The sequence below is a fragment of the Danio rerio genome, chromosome 11, assembly GCF_052040795.2.
Source record: "Danio rerio strain M-AB ecotype USA chromosome 11, GRCz13ab, whole genome shotgun sequence".
Taxonomy (NCBI): domain Eukaryota; kingdom Metazoa; phylum Chordata; class Actinopteri; order Cypriniformes; family Danionidae; genus Danio; species Danio rerio.
In genome coordinates, this window is record NC_141031.1 from 41,593,499 (window position 1) to 41,616,077 (window position 22,579).

The 22,579-nt window shown below is 36.1% G+C and overlaps 1 protein-coding gene and 1 long non-coding RNA gene across 12 annotated transcripts in view; one reads left to right on the forward strand and one right to left on the reverse strand.

Moving 5' to 3' along the window:
- Positions 1 to 22,579, forward strand: part of epha8 (eph receptor A8) — a 336,681-nt gene that overhangs the window by 112,394 nt on the left and 201,708 nt on the right. For 10 of the 11 annotated variants that reach the window (XM_087274198.1, XM_087274200.1, XM_087274202.1 and 7 more), the window contains exon 1: positions 3,980 to 4,068. The exons of the other annotated variant lie outside the window; for it this stretch is intronic. The gene's annotated coding sequence lies outside the window, so the exon portion shown is untranslated. Of the gene's footprint in view, positions 1 to 3,979; positions 4,069 to 22,579 lie in introns of those variants that run through there. 11 annotated transcript variants of the gene reach the window in all.
- LOC147841877 (uncharacterized) overlaps positions 1 to 22,579 on the reverse strand; it is a 174,321-nt gene that overhangs the window by 49,227 nt on the left and 102,515 nt on the right. The window lies entirely within an intron of this gene.

The following is a 22,579-nucleotide window of genomic DNA, read 5'->3' on the forward strand; positions in this document are numbered from 1 at the left end:
TGTGTGTGGATGTTTCCCAGAGATGGGTTGCGGCTGGAAGGGCATCCGCTGTGTAAAAACTTGCTGGATAAGTTGGTGGTTCATTCCGCTGTGGCGACCCCGGATTAATAAAGTGACTAAGCCGACAAAAAAATTGAATGAATGAATTCATTTTATTCAATAATGTAATTAATGCATTTAAAATGTCTACATCAATGCAAATCCAGCTAAATAACATCTTTAAAATCGTCAAAGGTCTCAGCTCTCTGCGATTGCTTTGCCTATCGTCGATACATGATACTGTCGTCTATCGGCACAACCCTAGTTCACACTAAAACAAAAGTGTCAACAAAATCATTGTAAATTTGGATTTTATACAGACTTTTCTTTTTTATTCAGTGGAAGAACTTGCATGGATTAACTGTTCACCTTAAACATAACAATATGCACTATCAAAATAAGCACTGCAAAATTTGACTTCACACGGACTATAAACAGGCCACCCCGCTCTCCAGCCCATCCGGCATAAACTTGCGTGAAATCCTTCCATTTGACCCTTCAAGGCCGCGTTCCAGCAGACCTGTCATCTAAAAGGCTCCTCAAATATTCCCATGTCGGAGAGGGTTGTCTTATCGGTGCAGAGGCTATTCCACAGTTCATGGGCCGTGTGACACTGTGTCTAAAGTTCTCATTTTCCTCTCGCCTAAAACACGGCAGCAGTGATGTCCCCTGTGGGCCCAGTCAGGGAAAAGCTGTCTGCTCCTAGGGCAGAGTCGACGCTCTTCCAGACCAACGCAACCCAGACGTGCGCCTGACTGAATGCACAATGAAGAGACGCGTGTGAGAAAGACATACATGTCAGATATCCTGTGATGTTCAAAAACAAGCCTGCTCAATTGAACTGATTAACGCCAGTGTTTTAGGAAATGAAGACGTGACAAGAGATGTACTTAACGTCAAAAATCTCTTCGTTTGCATTGATGATGTGGAAATAAAGCTCATTCCTGACAAGACTGAAAAGCGCAGCTGCCTTGAGGGAGCACGGCGGGTGTCAGAAGTTGTGTGCGAAAGTATTCACCCACAAAAGAAATCCCTCAGTTGAGTTTGTGAAGTATAGACATTGTAATATAGAGTTTGGAATGGTTAACCCTTTAGTTTAAGTATACCAATTTTCATTGTTAACTAGTGGCTTATTACCTAACTATTATTACAATAATGGCTGTTTATAAGTACTTACTCTCGCCGGCCACTTAATTAGGTACACCTTATTAGTACCGGGTTGTACCCTTTTGCTTTTCTAACTGCCATAATCCTTCGTGGTGTAGATTTTAATAAGGCACTGGAAATATTCCTCAGAGATTTTGGCCCATATTGACATGATAGCATGACGCAGTTGCTGCCGATTTGTCGGCTGCACATTCATGATGCGAATCTCCAGTTCCACCACATCCCAAAGGTGCTCTATTGGATTGAGATCTGGTGACTGTGGAGTCCATTTGAGTACAGTGAACTCATTGTCATGTTCAAGAAACCAGTCTGAGATGATTTGCGCTTTGACATGGTGCGTTATCCTGCTGGAAGTAGCCATCAGAAGATGGGTACACTGGGGTGATAAAGGAATGGACATGGTCAGCAACAATACTCAGGTAGGCTGTGGCATTGACATGATGCTCAGTTGGTACTAATGGGCCCAAAGTGTGGCAAGAAAATATCCCCACACCATTACAACACTACCACCAGCAGCCTGACCCATTGATACAAGGCAGGATGGACTCATGCTTACATGTTGTTGATGCCAAATTCTGACCCTATCATCCGAATGTTGCAGCAGAAATCGAGACTCATCAGACCAGGCAATATTTTTCAAATCTTCTACTGAAAAACCCCTGTAGATCAGCAGTTTCTTAAATACTCAGACTAGCCTGCCTGGCACCAACAACCATGCTACATTCACCCTAAGTCACTTAAATCATCTTTCTTTCCCATTCTGATGCTGTTTGAACTGCAGCAGATCATCTTGACCATGTCTACATGCTGCCATGTTGCTGCCATGTGGTTGGCTGATAAGACACTTACGTTAACAAGCAGTTGGACAGGTGTACCTAATAAAGTGGCCGGTGAGTGTATAAAGTACATATTCTGCATGATCTTATTCTTCATCCCTTATCCTACCCAATACCTAAACCCAACCACTTTCTTAATAAATATAAATAAGCAGAATTAGAAGAATTAGCAGAATTAGATATTTTTTGTTAATGTGAGAATTGTACCTTAAATAAATTGTAACCAATATTTGTTGGAAAAATGTTCATTTTTATTTTAAGATAAGATAGATATTTTATTAAGATAGATATTACGATTATTGAAACTGAGAGTTTTTTTATTTTAACTTTTTTTTTAAAGTGGCTCTTATTGTGACTGAAAATCTGTTATTTTACCCAATATAGATTTCTTAAAACACTGCCAATCATTTAACTTTTTTATACAGTATAGAAAGTTAAAGAAACACAATGTCAAAAAATTTATAACTAAATTTAAACTAAATAATAGCAATTATTAAATTGCTGTTATTTAATATGAATATTAGCGATTTATCATTAAAATAATTAAACTAAATAATAGCATTAATGATAAAATAATAATGTTAACAATGTAATTTACAAAATTGACAATTCAGGGAGTGTAAAATATACACCTAATAGTTAAACTCTCTATTAAATAATATCAAATCTTTGTTCTTAGTCTGAAGAGGAGACTGAGAGAAAGCTTACTGGTTTCTAAATTAGAAAATGCATACCTTGCAGATTAAAACCAAATAGCAATTATTTTATGCTTCTACAAAATCTGGATAGAGTAACCGTACATATTCAGTCCATTTGGTCCAGATATTTCTGAATACATTCATTTGAAAGTGAAGGGACAATCCAATTTTTTCCATAACATAAATGTCGTATACAATTTCCAACCACTCTTGGATTGAAGGGGTTTCAGGGGGTAACCAATGCCTTGTGATTGCTTTTTTGGTCGAAATTATCGATATGTAAAAAAAAATATTTCTCAGGCCTACTTGTCTGGATGTCAGAACTTTCTAAAAAATAAAGCCATAAATTGAAAAGGTAGTGTAGTGTAATATGAAATATTCTTTCCATTACTTTATGTACGTTAAGAAATGCTTTATCACTGGACGCTCCCGAAATATATGACAGTGGTTGTATAAATGTTTTATTTTTATTATTTTATTTGTGAAAACCTGGGAACTTTTTTATTCTGCTGTTAAAAAAAAAAGAATTACAAACAAAATTTTAATCTTAAATATAGACGGAATTGCATTAGTAATCTCTAAAAAGTAAAATAAAAAATGCAGGTTTGTCGTAACCTAATGTTTGGTCAAATATGTACTGTACAGATGTCCTGTACACTGGTATAATGGGACACGTTTTAACCCGATGTTCATATGTTGCTCAACAGACGCTTACAACAACCCAGCAGTATTCTTTTACAGTGCTTACAGATTAAAACAAACTCCAAAGAATGTGTTTCACTCAAACACAGACTCGACAAGAGATTTACTTAATGTCAAAAATCCCTTTTAGTTGAGTTCTGACAAGATTGAAAAGCTCCCTTGGGAGAGCATGTCAGAAGTTGTGTGCAGAAGTATTCATCCCTGAGAGAAATCCCTTTGCATTCTCAGCTAGCTTCATTAAAGTATAGACTTTGCAGAACAGAGATCTGAAATGATGAGAAATGTTTGCATTCACATTGACACTTGTTTGCAGATTAGTTTGATATTGTCAAGATCTCTTGCTTTAATTGGGTCTCTTGTCAAAGAACTATCTGAGAAGCAGACAATGTAAGAAAAATGTAAGCTGGTGTTTACATGAACTCTTTTCAACAGCTTACAAAATATTAATAGTGCTATGTTCCCCATATGTATTATAGGACCCAAAATAACATGCTTACAACGTGTCCTCCTAACTACAAGTGACGCGGTGACGCCGTTAAAACTGCGACGGCGACGCGTGAAGAAGTTTCTATTTTCGCGCCGGTGCGGCAAAACAGCACAAACTACAAAGCCAACGATCAACTCAAGTAGGTATTTTGTGCTTTATTCAATGTTAAATGCTTCCAATGTGAAGTTGAACACCATTTTACGTGCCTGTTTTGGGCATAGCCTACTACACCTGCAGCAGATAGTTCTTGAAAATAACAATAGCAAACGGTTTGAAAATGAAAGGCACTCACTTTCTTATAGGAAGTCTTTAGTGACATTAGAATAATAAAATAGTATATATTATGCTATATATATCGGTGCCGTTATGAAACCTTATGTATAAATCATATTATTATGTATCTTTGGTGTCCTTATTAACTGTATAGATGAAACCAGCAGCAGATCTTTAAAAAAACTGTTTGAAAATGAAAGTCAGTCACTTTCTTATAGGAAGTCTTTCGTCACACTAAAATACTGTAAAATATGCTATATAAATTGGTGTAGTTGACTCATAAACCCTTATGTATAAATCATATTATTATGGATATTGTCAAAATATTAACTGTATTGATATACATCATAGGTTGGAGACTTGGAGTTGAATATTGACGTCATATTTAACGTTACACAGTTATAGCATTGCTATTGTATTTTAACATTCATTCATTCATTTTCTTGTCAGCTTAGTCGCTTTATTAATCCGGGGTCATTACAGCGGAGTGAACCGCCATTTTATCCAGCACGTTTTTACACATCGAATGCCCTTTCAGCCGCAACCCATCTTTGGGAATGAATTTTAACAATACATATTAAAAATATATCTGAAAATATGGCAATATTTTTGTTATTTAGTGCAAAATAAATATTTATCCAACCACCAAATCTTCATTTCCTAACATACTGTGTTCTTTTATTCAATGTTAATGACTCCAGTATGACTTTGAACATCATTTTACATGAGTTTTATTGCCATACTATTGAAACCAGAAGCAGACAATTTACCTCAGATCTTGTAAAAAAAAGAAAAGAAAAAAAAGCAAAAGGTTTAAAAATGAAAATGAGTCCCTCTGTTAAATTAGTTTAATATATTAATTAGGTGAAGTTTATTCATAAACTAATTTCGGGAGGATCACGTGCTTATGATTTATCACGGCTGGTCTCGAATTTGTTAATCAGTATCTTCCAATCATTCGAGACCTAAGCCACTATAAATAACCACAGTTTTCAATTCACTTTATCTTCGTTTGGAAGAAACCCCCCTCCTCCCCTTTTTCCTCCTCCTTTACCTCTGACTGGGCGACACGGTGGCCCCTAGGACCGGCGGATGTTTCTGTGAGGAGTTTGTATGTTCTCCCCGTGTCCGTGTGGGTTTTCCCCGGGTGCTCCGGTTTTCTCCCACCATCCAAAGACATTCAATATACATAAAAAACCAAGCATTTATCTAACCCTTGTGTTCCCTTAGCTACAGCAGCGGGGGAGTTCTGAGATCCACCGAGCTCGGGCTCCTCTCTCGCTCTGCCAAACAGGAGGAAGCCCCGGACTCGAAGAGTCCTTGAGCTCGGGGCTCTCTCCCGGGACAGCATGCCAAACAAGCTTTTATAAATCATCAGCTAAGTGTAAACTCTTGAAATTATAACCCTTGCCATTTCGTTGAGAGTGAAGTGGCTGATATTTAAATAAATGGCTATAGTATTTAAACATTTCCGATGTGTATTTAGGACAATATTAAGTCTTAAATGACTGCGTTTGCATTTGCAAGTCCCGCTTATTTTGTGGCTTGTATGCTTCAATCACTAAGGCGAATCTAAAAGTGCCTCTGCTTGTCATGGCAGCATCAGACCCAAAGCCTGTTTTCAGCAGACATGAAAATCAATGCGAAAAGTTGCATCTCTCCTTCTTACTCACCTGACAGTGCATCATCACATCGCGGCCTCCATAAATAGCTCTTTTCATTTAGAGCTGGTGGAACGAAAGGAAGAAAAAAAGAGAACATCTGCACCTCCTAAATCCAGCACTGCAAAAGACAGATCTCCAGCTTTAAGTATTCATCACAGAGAATCCCGATATGAAGCAATTCCAACAAATAGCTCCCTATGTTATGCCAAATTATGCCTGCCAGTGTGGTAAAAAACCCCACAGATGTATATCCCTTTACTCCAGATCAGCCACTTTCATTCCTTTTATATATTTCCCCATATTTTCCCCTCATATTAATAGACTTTAACATAGATTGAAAAGCGCAGCTCCATCAAGAGAGCATGGCGTGTGTCAGAATTTGTGTGCTAAAGTTCTCATCCCTAAGAGAAATGCCTTTGCTCAAACATTCTCGACTGAGATTCATTAAAGTCTAGACTTCATAGTGTAGAGATCTGATATGAGGAGACATTTTTAATTAATGTTTACTCTTGTTTGCGGATTAGTTTTTGAATTAGTTAAGATCTCTTTCAAAACACGTGGGGTTAATGGTGTAATTTGTTTTTGTCAAAAGTAGAAAAAAGCAAAGCAAAAACATGCAAGGAAAATATAAGCTTCAGTTGAATCAAAATACTATAATAAATGATGTTAAATGCTATTATGTTTTTGAACCATACTATTGGAATTAGTTACGAGTTAATAGAGGAATTAATCTGTTGTGGTAATATTTTAGTTGCTGTGGAAATGTAACAATATATTTTAATATACTACTACAATACAGCAAAGTTCACTGTAGTAAAAGCAACGGTTTACCACAGTATTTGTTAGTTTATATAGGTCAAGATTGTATAATATAATGCAGCGGTTCTCAAACTTTTTTCATCAAGTACCACCTTAGAAAAAAATTGTCTCTCCAAATACCACCATAATGAGCAGTATTGAAATACAGTAATGTAGTAGGCCTAGTAGAGCAGCTACAACTCTGCACAGTTTTAAAAAAACGTGGCAGATCACCTCAGAAATATAGGCTATATGTCATACACTGAAAAAAATTATTCAAAGATGATTCCTTGAATTTACTCAATTTTTTACTTTAAGTGGTTGTAAACAATTTACTTGGGTTAAATTAAAACAAACAAATTAAGTTAAACATTATCAAACTTAATTTGTTTAAATTCAACACAAATAAATTGTTTGCAACAGTTCTGCATGCAACACTTTTTAATGTACAGTTAATTGCTGTAGTATTTTTTTCATGTGGGTGTCAGAGAATCATTTGAGATTTTCTTTGTTATTAATTTTTTATTGTTTCTTATAGGAAAGTCTTTTGTAACACTAGAATACTAAAAGACTATATATCAGGGGTTCTCAACTGGTTTGGCCATGGGACCCACATTTTTACATGGTCATCAAAGCTGCGACCCAAATTTTTAGGAACTATATTACAATTTAGGAATTATACTTCATTTGTATTTATTTGCTAGCATAAACAAGTAGTGACAGATAAATCATAAGAAATTTACCAAGACTTACAAATAATCACTATTTTATTGCTGTCATTTAACAAAATGGATCAAATTCTAAAAATATTACAAAGTAAAAACAACAAATACTGTTAATAATAAACTGTTAATAAAACATATTTTCTGGTTTCTAAATGTTGTTTTAATATAGAAGGTTTCATGCTCTCTTATGAGAACACCTCACTACATTTGACACTGAGGCTTGTCGTCAATATATATATATCCATACTTCACAGTAAATATTCGGGGTCGTACTTGTGCTTCGACATATTTGTTGCAATAATTAAATTAAATTTTACATGTGAAACAGTAGGGTTGTTGCGTACGCATTTCAAAATAAGTCCGGGATAAGCAAAGTAAGTAAAAAATGTAACTTTTGTTGATTTTTTTTTTTTACCACACACTGAAAATGTTCCCGCGACCCAAAAGTGGGTCCCACAAGTTGAGAAACACTGCTATATATTATGCTATATATTAAACCTTACTGTTCGTATTATGGATCTTGGTGGCACGGTGGCTCAGTAGCTAGCACTGTTGCCTCACAGGAAAAAAGTGGCTGGTTCAATTCCCGGCTGGGTTGGCATTTCTGTGTGAGGTTTGCGTGTTCTCTCCATGTTGGCGTGGGTTTCCTCCGGGTGCTCCGGTTTCCCCCACAGTTTAAAGACATGCGCTAAAGGTGAATTGAATAAACTAAATTAGCCGTAGTGTATGTGTGTATGTGAATGTGAGAGTGTATGGGTGTTTCCCAGTACTGGGGAATTCCCTGCATTAAACATATGCTGGAATAGTTCACGGTTCATTCCACTGATAAATAAGGGACCTATTGAACTACTTAAATTGATAAGTTGAGTAATTCTTCACTTGCTATGGTAATGTAACAAGTATACTAATATACTACTAGTAAAAACTAAAGTTTACCACAGTATTTATTACAGTACGCTTTTTTGCAGTTTTTGTTTTCACAAATCCGCCAGAGGAAGCGGTGTACGCTTTTTCAGATCTCACATTTTTCTTGCTAATGCCATTCACGCCTGCTGTTTTTTCGTAAATTCACCAGAGGCCGGCGTCGACTGATTGACTGACCCATCGATCCAATAACCCCACCCACCGCCTTCCCCAAACCCAACCAATAGTGTTTTCAAAAGCAATCCAGAAAACAAAAAGCCATTGCTGCAGCCTGCATTTTTACCACGTTTTCAGATTTTACCACACTCTCACCTGTTATTTAATTGTTTATTTAATTTTTTTCTCTTTTTTTTTTTTTTTTTTTTTTCTAGAACCACATCATACCGTCCCGTAGCATTCGTTTTAAAGACGAAATGCAGTCATACGTACTTCTGGCTACATATTTCTCAAACTCCAGAAGTGTATATATGGCTACACCTTTAGAATGGGCCTATGTTGGCTTTTTGAGATCTCAAAATTTCTTTCACGAGTGCCATTCGCGCCTTCTGTTCTTGCATAAATCCACAAGTTGACTGACTGACTGACCGACCGATGCCCCCACCAACCCCCTTTCCTTACACCCAACCGATAGTGTTTTCAAAAGCAATACAGAAAAAAAAAACCTTTCTGGAACTGTTCTTTGCCAGACTTAAACCCCGTCGTCGCGGTCAACTCCGCTTTGCGTCTCAAGTTCATCGACGTATGCAGCGAGCTAACTGGACAAACTGGTAACAGTAGGAAAGCTGTCTATACGGAGGTAGGCGGTCAACTGGTAAGCGTGAAAAGGAACGGCATCATACTGCACCGTAGTGTTCATACAGCATTGCTTTTGTGTGGTTTTATGAATGGATATAAAAATGTCTGAAAACATGGCAACATTTTCGTTATTGTATCCAAAAAAAAGTTAAAAATGAGTGCAAAACATATCAGAGAGAATCTGGATACAAAGTGATTCCATCAAATAGCTCCTCACATTATACCAAATTACACCTGCCAGTGTGGTAAAAACCCACTAATACATCACGGATTCCCCTTTTACTCCACATCAGCCACTTTAGCTCCTTAATTCCCCTCCTGCGCAGATCTTTATATATAAATTCCCCCTCCCTCTTTAGTTTTTTAATATATTTCCCCAATGTTAATAGCTTTTAACATAGTACAGTGCTGCTCTAGTAACAAAGAGAGGCTTCCTCGAGCCATTAATCACGATGACAAGTCCTTTGTTGTCAGTTAGCAGCTGTGCGCGGAGGAACATTACTCTTCTATTCTGGCCCGCGGTGAGAGTCGGGCTGCTCTGCTCCTCTTTTCATGAGGAATCGGAAACTGGAGGGTCCAAACCCTGCTCGCTTATCAGCTGCTAATTGAACTCCCAGCTGTTAAGAAAATGGTCCCTGTGTGTATTTTCAGCCGAGTTCTGGCAGATATCGCAGCCTGGAGTGAACTCGGGGATGTCTGCCAGCCACGCTAGTTTCGAAAGGTTAATAATTTGTTTTTGATGAGGGATGATGGCCAACTTTGAGTCGCATGAAACGGTATTTTAAATGACCGACCCTTAGAGGATTCCCTGTGTGTTAGCTTGTCTGCTTGGTTTTTAGGTTGTTTAGATGTGCTGATAGTTATAGATGTAGCTACACAGAAACTACCTGTTGAACAGCTGTTATTTACTCGCTTGTTGACTCGTCACTTCAGGTTTTAATGAACAGTTTAGGGTACTTACAAGACAGCAGTGTGCTAAAAATGGAAAAGGATTTGTTAACTGTTGACTATGTTGTTTAAAAGGATCCCATTCACATGGATTTGCTAAATAAAAAGACTATAATTGGTAGTTGACGATGTGATTATGTATAGACAAGTTATGCACCTTGCACACATACTCTTCTGTAGTCCACTATTATGCTTTGAGTCGTCAAATACTTGCAACATGCCAATACAATACTTGTACTTTACACAGAAACCATAATGGTAAAATATTCAAAATTTCACAACATCAGACATTGATAATAAATAGATAATACACTGTTAGCCAATTTTGCATTCAATCTTATTTATGCATTAATCACAGGAATAAATTATATTGAAAATATATATTCAAATATATAACAGGTTTTTCAAATTGCATGATGATGATATAGTTTTATTTCGTTATTTTTTTCAAACATGGTTTATGGTAGATAGACACAATTTATATAATATAATATAATATAATATAATATAATATAATATAATATAATATAATATAATATAATATAATATATATTAATCAAATGGAAGATCTCCTCAAGCACAGTTTTGCTTGAAAGTGACACACTGTTTTTGTCTCTTTAAATGCAAATGAACTGTTCTTCCTCACCTTATTTCCAGAAAAGCCTTATATATATACACACACACACACACACACACACACACACACACACACACACACACACACACACACACACACACACACACACACACAATTGAATTCAGAATGATTAGAACCCTGAATTATTCGCCCCGTCTATTTTTTTTCCTCAATTTCTGTTTAACGAAGAGAAGATTTTTTCTAAACATTTTGAATCATAATAGTTTTAATAACTTATTTCTAATAACTGATTTATTTTATCTTTGCCTTGATGACAGTAAATAGGTTAAGGTAATTTGGCAAGTTATTGTATAATTATGGTTTGTTCTGTCGACTATTGAAAAAAAGTTTGCTAAAAGAGGCTAACAATTTTATCCTTAATGTTTTTTAGAAAATTAAAAACTGCTTTTATTCTAGCCGAAATAAAACAAATAAAACTTTCTTCAGGAGAAAAAATATTATCAGACATACTGTGAAAATTCCCTTGCACTGTTAAACATCATTTGGATTAAAAATTAAAAATTTAATTTAAAGGCAGGCTAATATTTCTAACTTCAACTATATATATATATATATATATATATATATATATATATATATATATATATATATATATATGAGCAATTTCAGCGTTATGGATGTGACAAAAAAAGTCTGTGCTTGCAGTATATAGCATACTTTGTAGAATTTATTTTTTAAAATTAACTGCACAACTCAAACGAAATAATGATAGACAAAAGGATAAGAGCCAGCTCTCTATAGAACAAAAATGATGAGTGGTTTTATTTCATATTTGAAAAAAAGTGTTGTTATGGATGTGACATCTCTCCGTTATGGATGTGACAGATGTGAAATTGCCACTTGTGGGACTTTGGTAAATCAAATATAATAGTTTAAAAACATTGACAGAAACATATTTTCTGAAGAGTATTTCTAAAATACTGTAAAATAATAGCTTACCCAAAAAACCCAGAAAAGGTGTCCGTATTTTGGTGAAAAATAAAAAAATTTCATAGCCAAGTTGACATTTGCATGTAAATGCAGCATGCCAAACAAGCTTTATAATCAATCATCAGCTCAGTGTAAACTCTTAAAATATGCAAAGTTCGCCCAACATTAAAAAGATTTTGAGGTGGAGGAGGAGGGAAAGGGCCAGCATCGCAGATATTTTATATACATAGTTTTTATATGGTGTCCTTCACCATTCAGAGAAATTTGTGGGTCAGATCTGGTGGGAGCAAATTGTGGTGACTGACAAATTTTCTCTCCCATGTTTCCTCTGTTGTTGTTTTTTACTGTTGTTGTTGTTTACTGCGTCTCCACGCACGCTCTACATCAGGGGTCACCAAACTTGTTTCTGGTGGGCCGGTGTCCTACAGATTTTAGCTCCAACTCTAATCAAACACACCTGAACAAGCTAATCAAGGTCTTACTAGGTATACTTGAAACATCCAGGCAGGTGTGTTGAGGCAAGTTGGAGCTAAACCCTGCAGGGACACCGGCCCTCCAGGACCGAGATTGGTGACCCCTGCTCTACATCATTAAACCGCCACATTGTCGCAAGTTTAATGACGTACAAAAGGGAATGCCTCAGTAAATCCGATCTGTTTGTTTACATGACAGTTGCATTGTCACATATCTGATTTGTATCTGATTTATTTTCACATATGAAGTAGGCCTGAAACCGATCTCTGAATATCCAGATGCTTTTGTTTTTTTCGCGTATACATGGTCATAGAACAGATCCGATCTGTGTCACGTATGAGCATTTGGGTTATATTTAACTGGCAGGGTAAACGGGGGCCTTAATAACTTCGCAGATCTGTTTCATGCTCAAACAACATTACATACTAAAGGAAGCTAAAAGTGTGAAGAAAACCATAACAAGACCTCTTCAATATATTTCAATAATTCAAGTAAGCCACTGAATAATTCAAAATAAGATTTCATGACTAGACAGAAATATTTTCAGACGGTCATTGTTCTCAGTTTTCCACGATATATATTGGCTGCAGTGGCAGAAGTAAACTTTTAGACCATAACTATAGACTATATATTTTTTTTTTACAAAAAAGTAAAGCAAACACTACCTAGTTTACGGTGAACTCAAATTGACCGCCGAGCGTTTTCCCCATCAACTGCTGCACTCTAATTGGCCGTGACATGCGGTTAGCGCTCCAGGTTTTCCTCCCTTCCCACCATCAACCCGACATGAAGAAGAGCCCATAATGCGCAACAAAGCAACAAAAGCAGCACGGCTATGTATAAACATGACTCATATTTGTCGTAACCACTGTTGTTGTGTAGATTAGAGGCTGTGAAAAGCACCATGCGGCATTAGCCTGCTACGCGCTAACTGCTGTCGTAGAGCCAAAAGCCCGGAGTCAATGCGCGTCTCTGGAGTTTGTTTGGAGCCGAGCGCCTCCAGATGAACTTTCCTTCACCCTGCCTCCCACAAACCGCTGCGACTGCCATCAGCTCGCTTACAGGCCTCCTCTGAAAGTGACAAAAAGCCTCTGCTGTGTGGTGACGGGCCTTGTTCTCTCTCTCTCCTTGTCCACCCCCATTTCAAATTCCCACTGTTTCTCTCTCAAGAATGGGAAGCAGAAGTGTGTGTGTCGGTGTTTGTGTGTGTAAGACAGTGAGGGAGAATGAGAGAGAGCTGGGTGTCTACAGTTTTTAAGCTCAGTAAAAATTCCTTCACTAATGAAATCCTTTGCTAATATTTTTTTGTTATTTAGTTGGGACTCAAGGCTGATTTATACTTCTGCGTCAAAAGCATGCGTATGCTACGGTGCAGCTTACGCGTCGACGCGAGCTTGTTTAGATGTGCTAATAGTTATAGATGTAGCTACACAGAAACTACCTGTTAAACAGCTGTTATTTACTCGCTTGTTGACTCGTCACTTCAGGTTTTAATGAACAGTTTAGGGTACTTACAAGAAAGCAGTGTGCTAAAAATGGAAAATGATTTGTTAACTGTTGACTATGTTGTTTAAAAGGATCCCATTCACATGGATTTGCAAAATAAAAAGACTATAATTGGTAGTTGACGATGTGATTTTGTATAGACAAGTTATGCACCTTGCACACATACTCTTCTGTAGTCCACTATTGTGCTTTGAGTCGTCAAATACTTGCAACATGCCAATACAAACTTGTACTTTACACAGAAACCATAATGGTAAAATATTCAAAATTTCACAACATCAGACATTGATAATAAATAGATAATACACTGTTAGCCAATTTTGCATTCAATGTTATTTATGCATTAATCACAGGAATTAATTATATTGAAAATATATATTCAAATATATACCAGGTTTTTCAAATTGCATGATGATGATATAGTTTTATTTCGCTATTTTTTTCAAACATGGTTTATGGTAGATAGACACAATTGATATAACATAATATAATACACACACACACACACACACACACACACACACACACACACACACACACACACACACACACACACACAATTGAATTCAGAATTATTAGAACCCTGAATTATTCGCCCCGTTTATATTTTTTCCTCAATTTCTGTTTAACGAAGAGAAGATCAGCGCTACGCCGTTGCCGTCGCTGACGTGCACCTCTCAAAAAATGTAACTACACGTCGCAACGACGAGTTGCGCAAGCTCTGTGATTGGTCGGCCTGGTAGTGCTGACGAGTCTGGGCGGGACCGAGAGCCGCGCAATCGGTGCGAGCCTGATGGAGCGATTGTTTACAAGTGTGGAGTCCTGTGAAGGAGCTCTGGATTGAAAGTTTTGTTTTGTGTTTACCTCATAGTTAAAGTTGTTACACGACTGTCGGTTCTTGCCTCAAAATGAGCGGGTTTGAGCCACCTGTACATCCCGGAAGCATTCAGAAAGAACAAAACACCAGCAAAGAAACTCGACACAGAGGAATATTTACACCTCACTGCCAACTAGCGTTTTGGAAGTGTTTATGCAGACCAACAGAGACAGCGCGCTGAAGTATAAATGCACAGCTACGCGCGTTGCATGCGCTGTTGGTTACGCCGGTCACTTGACGCAGAAGTATAAACCAGGCTTCAGTGGTTAGCACTGTCGCCTCACAATATGAAGGTCGCTGTTTCGAGCCCCGGCTGGGTCAGTTGGCATTCCTTTGTGGAGTTTGCATTAGGGTTGTGCCGATAGACGATAGTATCTTGTATCGATGATACACAGCCACATCTCATCATAACAAATTAATTGGAACTTTGTTGCATTAAAATGAAAGACTAAATAACAAAACGGGATTTAATTAACAAACAACCCAGATAGCAGGTAGTAATCGACCTGAGCTTGGCTGCCCTTCGGCGCCTCCAGCTCCGACTCGGCATCGCCGAGTGTTATCCGGGCTGAGTATGGCCCGCAGCTCACTCTCGCACATGTGTTTGTGATGAGGCTGTAAAGCACTGGCCCGATTCCTGTAACCATATCTGGCCCGAGTCTGTCTATAGAGTCCGGGCCGCTTTTGGCAAGGACTTGGCTTGTTTAACTGATGGTAACCGATTAAATTTTTATTTTATGTAGTCATTTGTTAGCTCCATGTTTAGTGATAATTTGAGAAAATATCCATGGTACGACAGCAGCAAAATAATAGGAATAATTTGTGTGGATGGTTGCAATGTTTAGACGCAAACAAAACAATATTATTTATAAATGGTTTGTACTAGGGATGCAACAATACAGCCCACGGTTCAATACATAACTCGTTTTTTTAACACGGTGTTCGGTTCGGTTCTCATGGCTTGACTTTTTTATTTTTTATTTTGTAGACAATAGGAACAGTAAGAGGTTAAGGAGAAAAAAACAAAAACAATTTATTGCAATACTCATTTTGTTTGACTTAAAAGCCAAGAAAAGTAAACAAGTTCCTAGTGTATTGTATAAAAAATGAACACTGAAATCTCACAGCTGCTGGTAGCCCATGTACAAACTGGGAAACACATAAAATCACACACTTTGAAAATGAACATACAGGTGAAGTTAATAAAGATGAATTGGCCATTTCAAATATACATATTTGTAAAGTAAACATAAATAAACCATCTTAATAATCTCTGTGCTGAAAAAATGCAAGACTAGTCTGTGCAGCTTGAGTGCTTTTATAAGATGACAAAAGCTCACATCTCCAATCACTGAAAACGGCTGTAAATCTTTAGCAATAAACACCCGCACTGCCTTTCTTATTTTTATGTGTCTCTCGGAACCAGTTGGGTATGTTTGCTTGAAAGATTCAGCGAGGGATTGTTGCTATTTAGAGGACTTAATTATCTTCTCTGTTATCCTGCCTTCAGCCAGTGATATTGCTGGGTGATGGCGCTGCAGATGTGCAGTCATGGTTATACGTGTAAAACAATGCTTGCACACAGTTATTTTTTTGTTCACCGTTTTTTCTTTTATTGGCATTATACTTACCGGCAAAATCTAAATGTCCTCACACTGCAGATTTGAAAGACGCCGGCGCTTCCTAGTACTATTGCCTCACTTTACAGCCGCTCGCAATGTTAAAGTGTGGAATGATGGTCAAGCTATATAATAGTGTATTTGTGCATGTATAATATATTAATTAGTCAGTACTGAAGGCAAATCTGGAGCTTATCTAACAAAATAGCTTACGATAACAATCCAAAAAGTAGTACAGCCAAATTTATGTTATAGAAAAATATTAAATATTAAATTATAAAAGAGGAAAAATCAAGAGAAGCAAATTTTTTTTTAATTAGTTGAAATTTGTAGATTATAATTTATTTTTGCTGTATTTTGCTTGAATTTAAGTGTACTATCTTTCTATTTCTAAAGGTGTTTGGTGACTTAAATATTATTTTAATAAATATATCTGTTTAAAAGTTTTGTTTAAATGCACCAAAATACATTGCGTATAGGAAACAGATTAAAATATTCTTTTTCAAAATGGGGTGTACTCATATATTCTGAGCACTGTATAATTTAATACATATAAATCTGAAATTATAGTAATCAAATAGACAGAAAACCTTCACAATTTAAAAGTCTTAAAGATTCATTTCTTAGTTTTTTGGGGAAAAAAACTGGGTTAAAACATAGTAATAAAAAGCCTTTTCTGTGGAAGCCCGTGTGTGTGTGTGTGTGTGTGTGTGTGTGTGTGTGTGTGTGTGTGTGTGTGTGTGTGTGTGTGTGTATAAGACAGCGAGGGAGAATGAGAGAGAGCAGGGTGTCTCTGTCAGCTCAGCAGAAATCCCTCCCTAATGAAGTCCTTCCTGTCACCTATAGCGTCTGTTTACTTTGTTCTTCCTTTATTTTGCATAATATATGTGCATATAGGCTTGTTTGAGTGCGATCTTGTGTCTCGGCTCAGCTCTAGCCATATGTGACTGAGATAACAAGTTCTGCAAATTAATGATGCTGTCGTAAACATATTTTTTGAGCCATGTTAAGTTCATTTCGTGTTTAAGCGTTTTGGATTTCTGAATGTTGCATTTTTAGTAATAAATTTTTGGGGGGATTTTTAGGTTGGTTGGCGCTTAATTTGAGGAATTATGATGATAAATTTTAGTGTTACGAATGTGAAGTGTTTAATTTAGGACATATCTAGAAACCGAGCAGTCATTGAAAGGCTTTGATATGGACAACACCAAAAAACAGGGACTCATTTATAAATATTAAGTGTATGCTGAAAACAGATTGTATCTTTAAATGCCATGGGTATTGTTAAAATTGTTTGGGATTCTTTTTCATTACTTAATATTATTATTTTTTCCATTAAAATTATGTTATGCAATCAAAAGGCACATTTAATTAATTGAAATTCTGAAACATCTATATAACAATACATAACAATAACAACATAATATAACAACAATTTTACAAAACATAAATAGAAAAAGTCAGGGTTTGATTGGAACCTAAAATAATTGGCTTTATATTTTTTTCTCAAATTCCCTTTCATTGTCCTCAATTTCATTCTCAAAATCAGTTTTAGGTATTAATGGTTTTATTTTAATAAGCATAAAGAGCAACTAGTTAATTTGTTTTGTGGACATTAAATCAGGTTTATTTTGTACATTAACATAATGGATATCCACACAGCAGTAGATATTAACATGTATCCTGTCATGTTTGCCGTGCAAAAACAGTGCAAAGTGACTCATCATAAGGCTTGAATTATCTCCACTGCAAATACATCAAATAATCATTGGGAAAGTTTTTACTGTTGTATTTCTCACAAGCTTTGCATGAGATATGCTTTCCTTCATGTCTGTCACTGTGCTGTTTATCTCACTGAGACACTCTGACAGGCATGTGGGAGAACTAACATTGGCAACAAAAACAATTAATAATAAATAATCTGGGTGTATTATATTAATGGGGTGACTTATATTAAATCTTGAAAAAGGGGTAAAATAGGCACCCTTTAAAAAATAGCAATGGGTTAACTCACTTTAAAACTAATATCAATCAATCGCTTTAAAAGCAAATGATTTACCCACTTTTTAAAACTGAATTCAACTAATCACGTTAAAGACAATGGGTTTACTATCTTTTTTAGTCAACTAATCACTTAAAGCAATGGGTTTACTGTCTTTTTTAGTCGACTAATTGCTTTAAAGCAATGTTTACTTACTTTTAGTCAACTAATCACTTTAAAAGCAATGGGTTTACTCTCTTTTCTGAACTTAAGTCAAATAATCACTTTAAAAGCAATGGGTTTACTCTCTTTTCTGAACTAAAGTAACCTAATCACTTTAAAAGCAACGAGTTTATTTACTTTTTAAAACTAAAGTCAGCTAATCGTTTAAAAAGCAATGAGTTTACTCACTTTTGGTCAACAAATCACTTTAAAAGCAATGAGTTTATTCACTTTTTAAAACTAAAGTCAACTAATCATTAAAAAAAAGCAATGAGTTAACTCACTTTTACTCAACTTATCACCTAAAAAGCAATGAGTTTACTCACTGTTTAGTCAACTAATTGCTTTAAAGCAATGTTTACTCACTTTTAGTCAACTAATCACTTTAAAAGCAATGGGTTTACTCACTGTTTTAGTCAACTAATCGCTTTAAAAGGAATTAGTTTACTCAATTAGTCAACAAATCAATTTCAAAAGCAATGAGTTTATTCATTTTTAGTCAACAAATCACTTTAAAAGCAATGAGTTTATTCACTTTTTAAAACTTAAGTCAACTAATCATTTAAAAAAGCAATGAGTTAACTCACTTTTTCTCAACTTATCACCTAAAAAGCAACGAGTTTACTCACTGTTTAGTCAACTAATTGCTTTAAAGCAATGTTTACTCACTTTTAGTCAACTAATCACTTTAAAAGCAATGGGTTTACTTACTGTTTTAGTCAACTAATCGCTTTAAAAGCAATTAGTTTACTCACTTAGTCAACAAATCACTTTAAAAGCAATGAGTTTATTCACTTTTTAAAACTAAAATCAACTAATCATTTAAAAAGAAATGTTTACTTTTAGTCAACTTATCACTTCAAAAGCAGTGAGTTTACTCCCTTTTTTTATTTAACTAATCACTTCAAAAGTAATGTTTAATCACTTTTAGTCAACTAATCAGTCCTAAGCAACACGTTTACTCACTTTTTAAAACCAAAGTCAACTAATCATTTTAAAAGCAATGAGTTTACTCACCTTTTTAGTCAATTAATTGCTTTAAAAGTAATGGGTTTATTCACTTTTTGAAACTAAAGTCACATGATCGCTTTAAAAGCAATGGGTTTACAAACTTTTTTGATATAAAGTCAACTAATAATTTTTTACAGTGTATGTTTTGGCCAGTAAGAAATGCTGTAAAACAGAGCTTTAATATTAAAACATTAAAAAATAAATAAATAAATATATACATATGTGTGTGTGTGTGTGTGTGTGTGTGTGTGTGTGTGTGTGTGTGTGTGTGTGTGTGTGTGTGTGTGTATGGGCGATGCAGTGGCGCAGTAGGTGGTGCAAGAAGGTCACTGGGACGCTGGTTTGAGCCTCGGCTCTCATGGCGTTTCTGTGTGGAGTTTGCATGTTCTCCCTGTGTTAGCGTGGGTTTCCTGCGGGTGCTCCGGTTTCCCCCATAGTCCAAAGACATGTGGTACAGGTGAATTGGGTAGGCTAAATTGTCTGTACTATATGAGTGTGTGTGTGAATGAGTGGATGTGGATGTTTCCCAGAGATGGGTTGTGGCTGGAAGGGCATCTGCTGCGCAAAAACGTGCTGGATAAGTTGGCGGTTCATTCCACTGTGGGGACCCCGGATTAATAAAGGGACTAAGCCGATAAGAAAATGAATGAATGTGTGTATATATATATTCATTAATTCATTTTCTTGTCGGCTTAGTCCCTTTATTAATGAACAGAATGATCTCTCTGTGATAATTTTGATCAGGTGTACAGCACTCTTAATGATTCATTTCTGCAAAAGTTTTACAGCTTAGTTTGTTTCATGACGGAATCCACATGGTTCCTCCTGCCTTTTCCCCATTACTGAAATGCCTTCACTTTAAAGCATTCTTGTTGGCAACTTTTGCACAAGCAAGCACCGCTGCCATCTTCCTCAGGAAATGTAAAGATGTAGGTGTGAAAGCTACATCTGCTAACTACATGGGCAGCTAGTGACTAATTACTTCAGACAACAAAAAACATCATGCCTCCCTGTCTGCTTAATTAGGCCGACTCATTATTGAAGAGTGCACATGTTTCAGATCCACTCGTGCTCTTCAGAGAGCCGTAATCGATGGCAAACAAGCCGGACACCCTCAGATGTCTGAATCATGAACTGCGCTAACGTGTTGATGCTTCTGAGATCTCTAAACCAGAGAGTAAAGCTTCAAAAATGTTGGAGAATGGAAAGAAAGCGGATTTTCAAAAATAGTTTCTGTGCTGTTTACCTTTGTAAAGGTTCTGTGGGTGGTTTTCAGATCATCTCTAAGCAGTTTCTTTAAGCTGTTCTGAGATATTTGTGACATCTTGCTATATGCTGTTGATGGAATTTTTTCTGATGGTTGCAAATCCATGAAGAAATCTGATAAATGGCAAACTGTGCAAATCGCACGATCATTTTTGTATTTCACATTCAGTTGAAGTCAGAATTATTAGCCCCCCTGAATTATTAGAACCCCTGTTTATTTTTTCCCCCTATTTCTGTTCAACAGAGAATAGACTTCTTCAACACATTTCTAAACACTATAGTTTTTAAAAACTCATCTCTAATAACTGATTTGTTTTATCTTTGCCATGATGACAGTAAATAATATTTGACTAGATATTTTTTAAGACACTTCTATGCAGCTTAAAGTGACTTTTAAAGGCATAACTAGGTTAATTAGGTAAACTAGGCAGGTTAGGGTAATCAGGCAAGTTATTGTATAACGATGGTTTGTTCAGTAGACTATCGAAAAAAAATTAGCTTAAAGGGGCTAATCATTTTGTCCTTAAAATGGTGTTTAAAAAATTAATAACTGCTTTTATTTTAGCCGAAATAAAACAAATGACTTTCTCCAGAAGAAAAAACATTATCAGACATACTGTGAACATTTCCTTGCACTGTTAAATATAATATAATATATTATAATATAATATAATATAATATGGGAAAAATTAAAAAAAGCACCAAAAATTCAAAGGGGGGCTAATAATTCTGACTTCAACTGTAAATACAAATATTTGTCATATGAAGAGTTCAGATGCAGAAGCCGCTAAAAGCCACTTCCGCCAAAAATGAGATAATGACATTGAGTGAATGCTTTAGGCACGTAGTACACCATCAACAAATAGATTTGCTTCTAATAATCTAAATCCCAGCGTCAGCACATTCAGAAATAAGTATGTTGGCAAAAGCTGGTAAACGCCACCTGCGCCCCAACCAATCAGAAGGCGTGAATCGAATCATATGTTTTCAATGGATTGGCGTGCTGATACACTAGCTTTTATGAGGAGACGGCTTTTATCCCGCTAACGATTTAAATTTTAAAAGCCGGAGTTTGATGAACTGGATGAGCCTGTCCAACTTTCAGTGGATGGCTAATGAAAACGTCTGTTACCTCAAAACTCTGTGCATTATAAGAAAAAGAAAACACAATGTGCAGTTGGAAGTGTAGCATACATTCATAACAATTTTTTTGCACAGTGACTTTACTTTGAATAAGTCCGATTTACTATTCATTAAACGGCCAGAGTTAAGGTTAAGATGCCGTTCTTTTATCCCACGTGGATGCTATGAAGATAAACAAGACACCAAGAGCTTAAGTATGGTGAAAATAATATGGTGATATAATATAATAATATAAATATTAATGGTGAATAAATGACAGCTTTGTCTGAGAGGCATCCCCTTTTTGCCCAGTAGGCCTACCTTGTGTTTTATTTGCTAATGTAAGTTATTGTTTAAAAGATAAATGTAATGTGTTAAACTATACAGTACTGATATTATAAACGCGTCTTTATATTCAGTATTGTTGTTGCAGATAAAATATAACACAGATAATGCGATTTAAATATTTTCTAGTTGGCTAGATATTGACTACCGAAGCCTCTCTAATTGACGTTTGGTCGCGCACGTCCATTATGTTTGTAGTTAATTTACACTTTTCACACACGTTTGTAGTTCTAATCGCATTCACGTTCAACGCGCAATGCACTGTGGGCAATATCAGCGGTTAGAGTATGTACGCTTCTACACTTACATTTTTTACCTGAAATAGCAAACCATCCGGTAACCTTTGGCATACTCTTTTCAACATACTATGGTTTTGGATATACTCATTCTATTTTTAAATACTCTTTAGAACGCAAAGTATGCGGATTGGGACGCAGCATATGTATAAGGTTGTAGTCCTTGAAATGGCGGATTTGCAGTACATTAGTGCTTGTGAGTGTTTTCCAGCGATC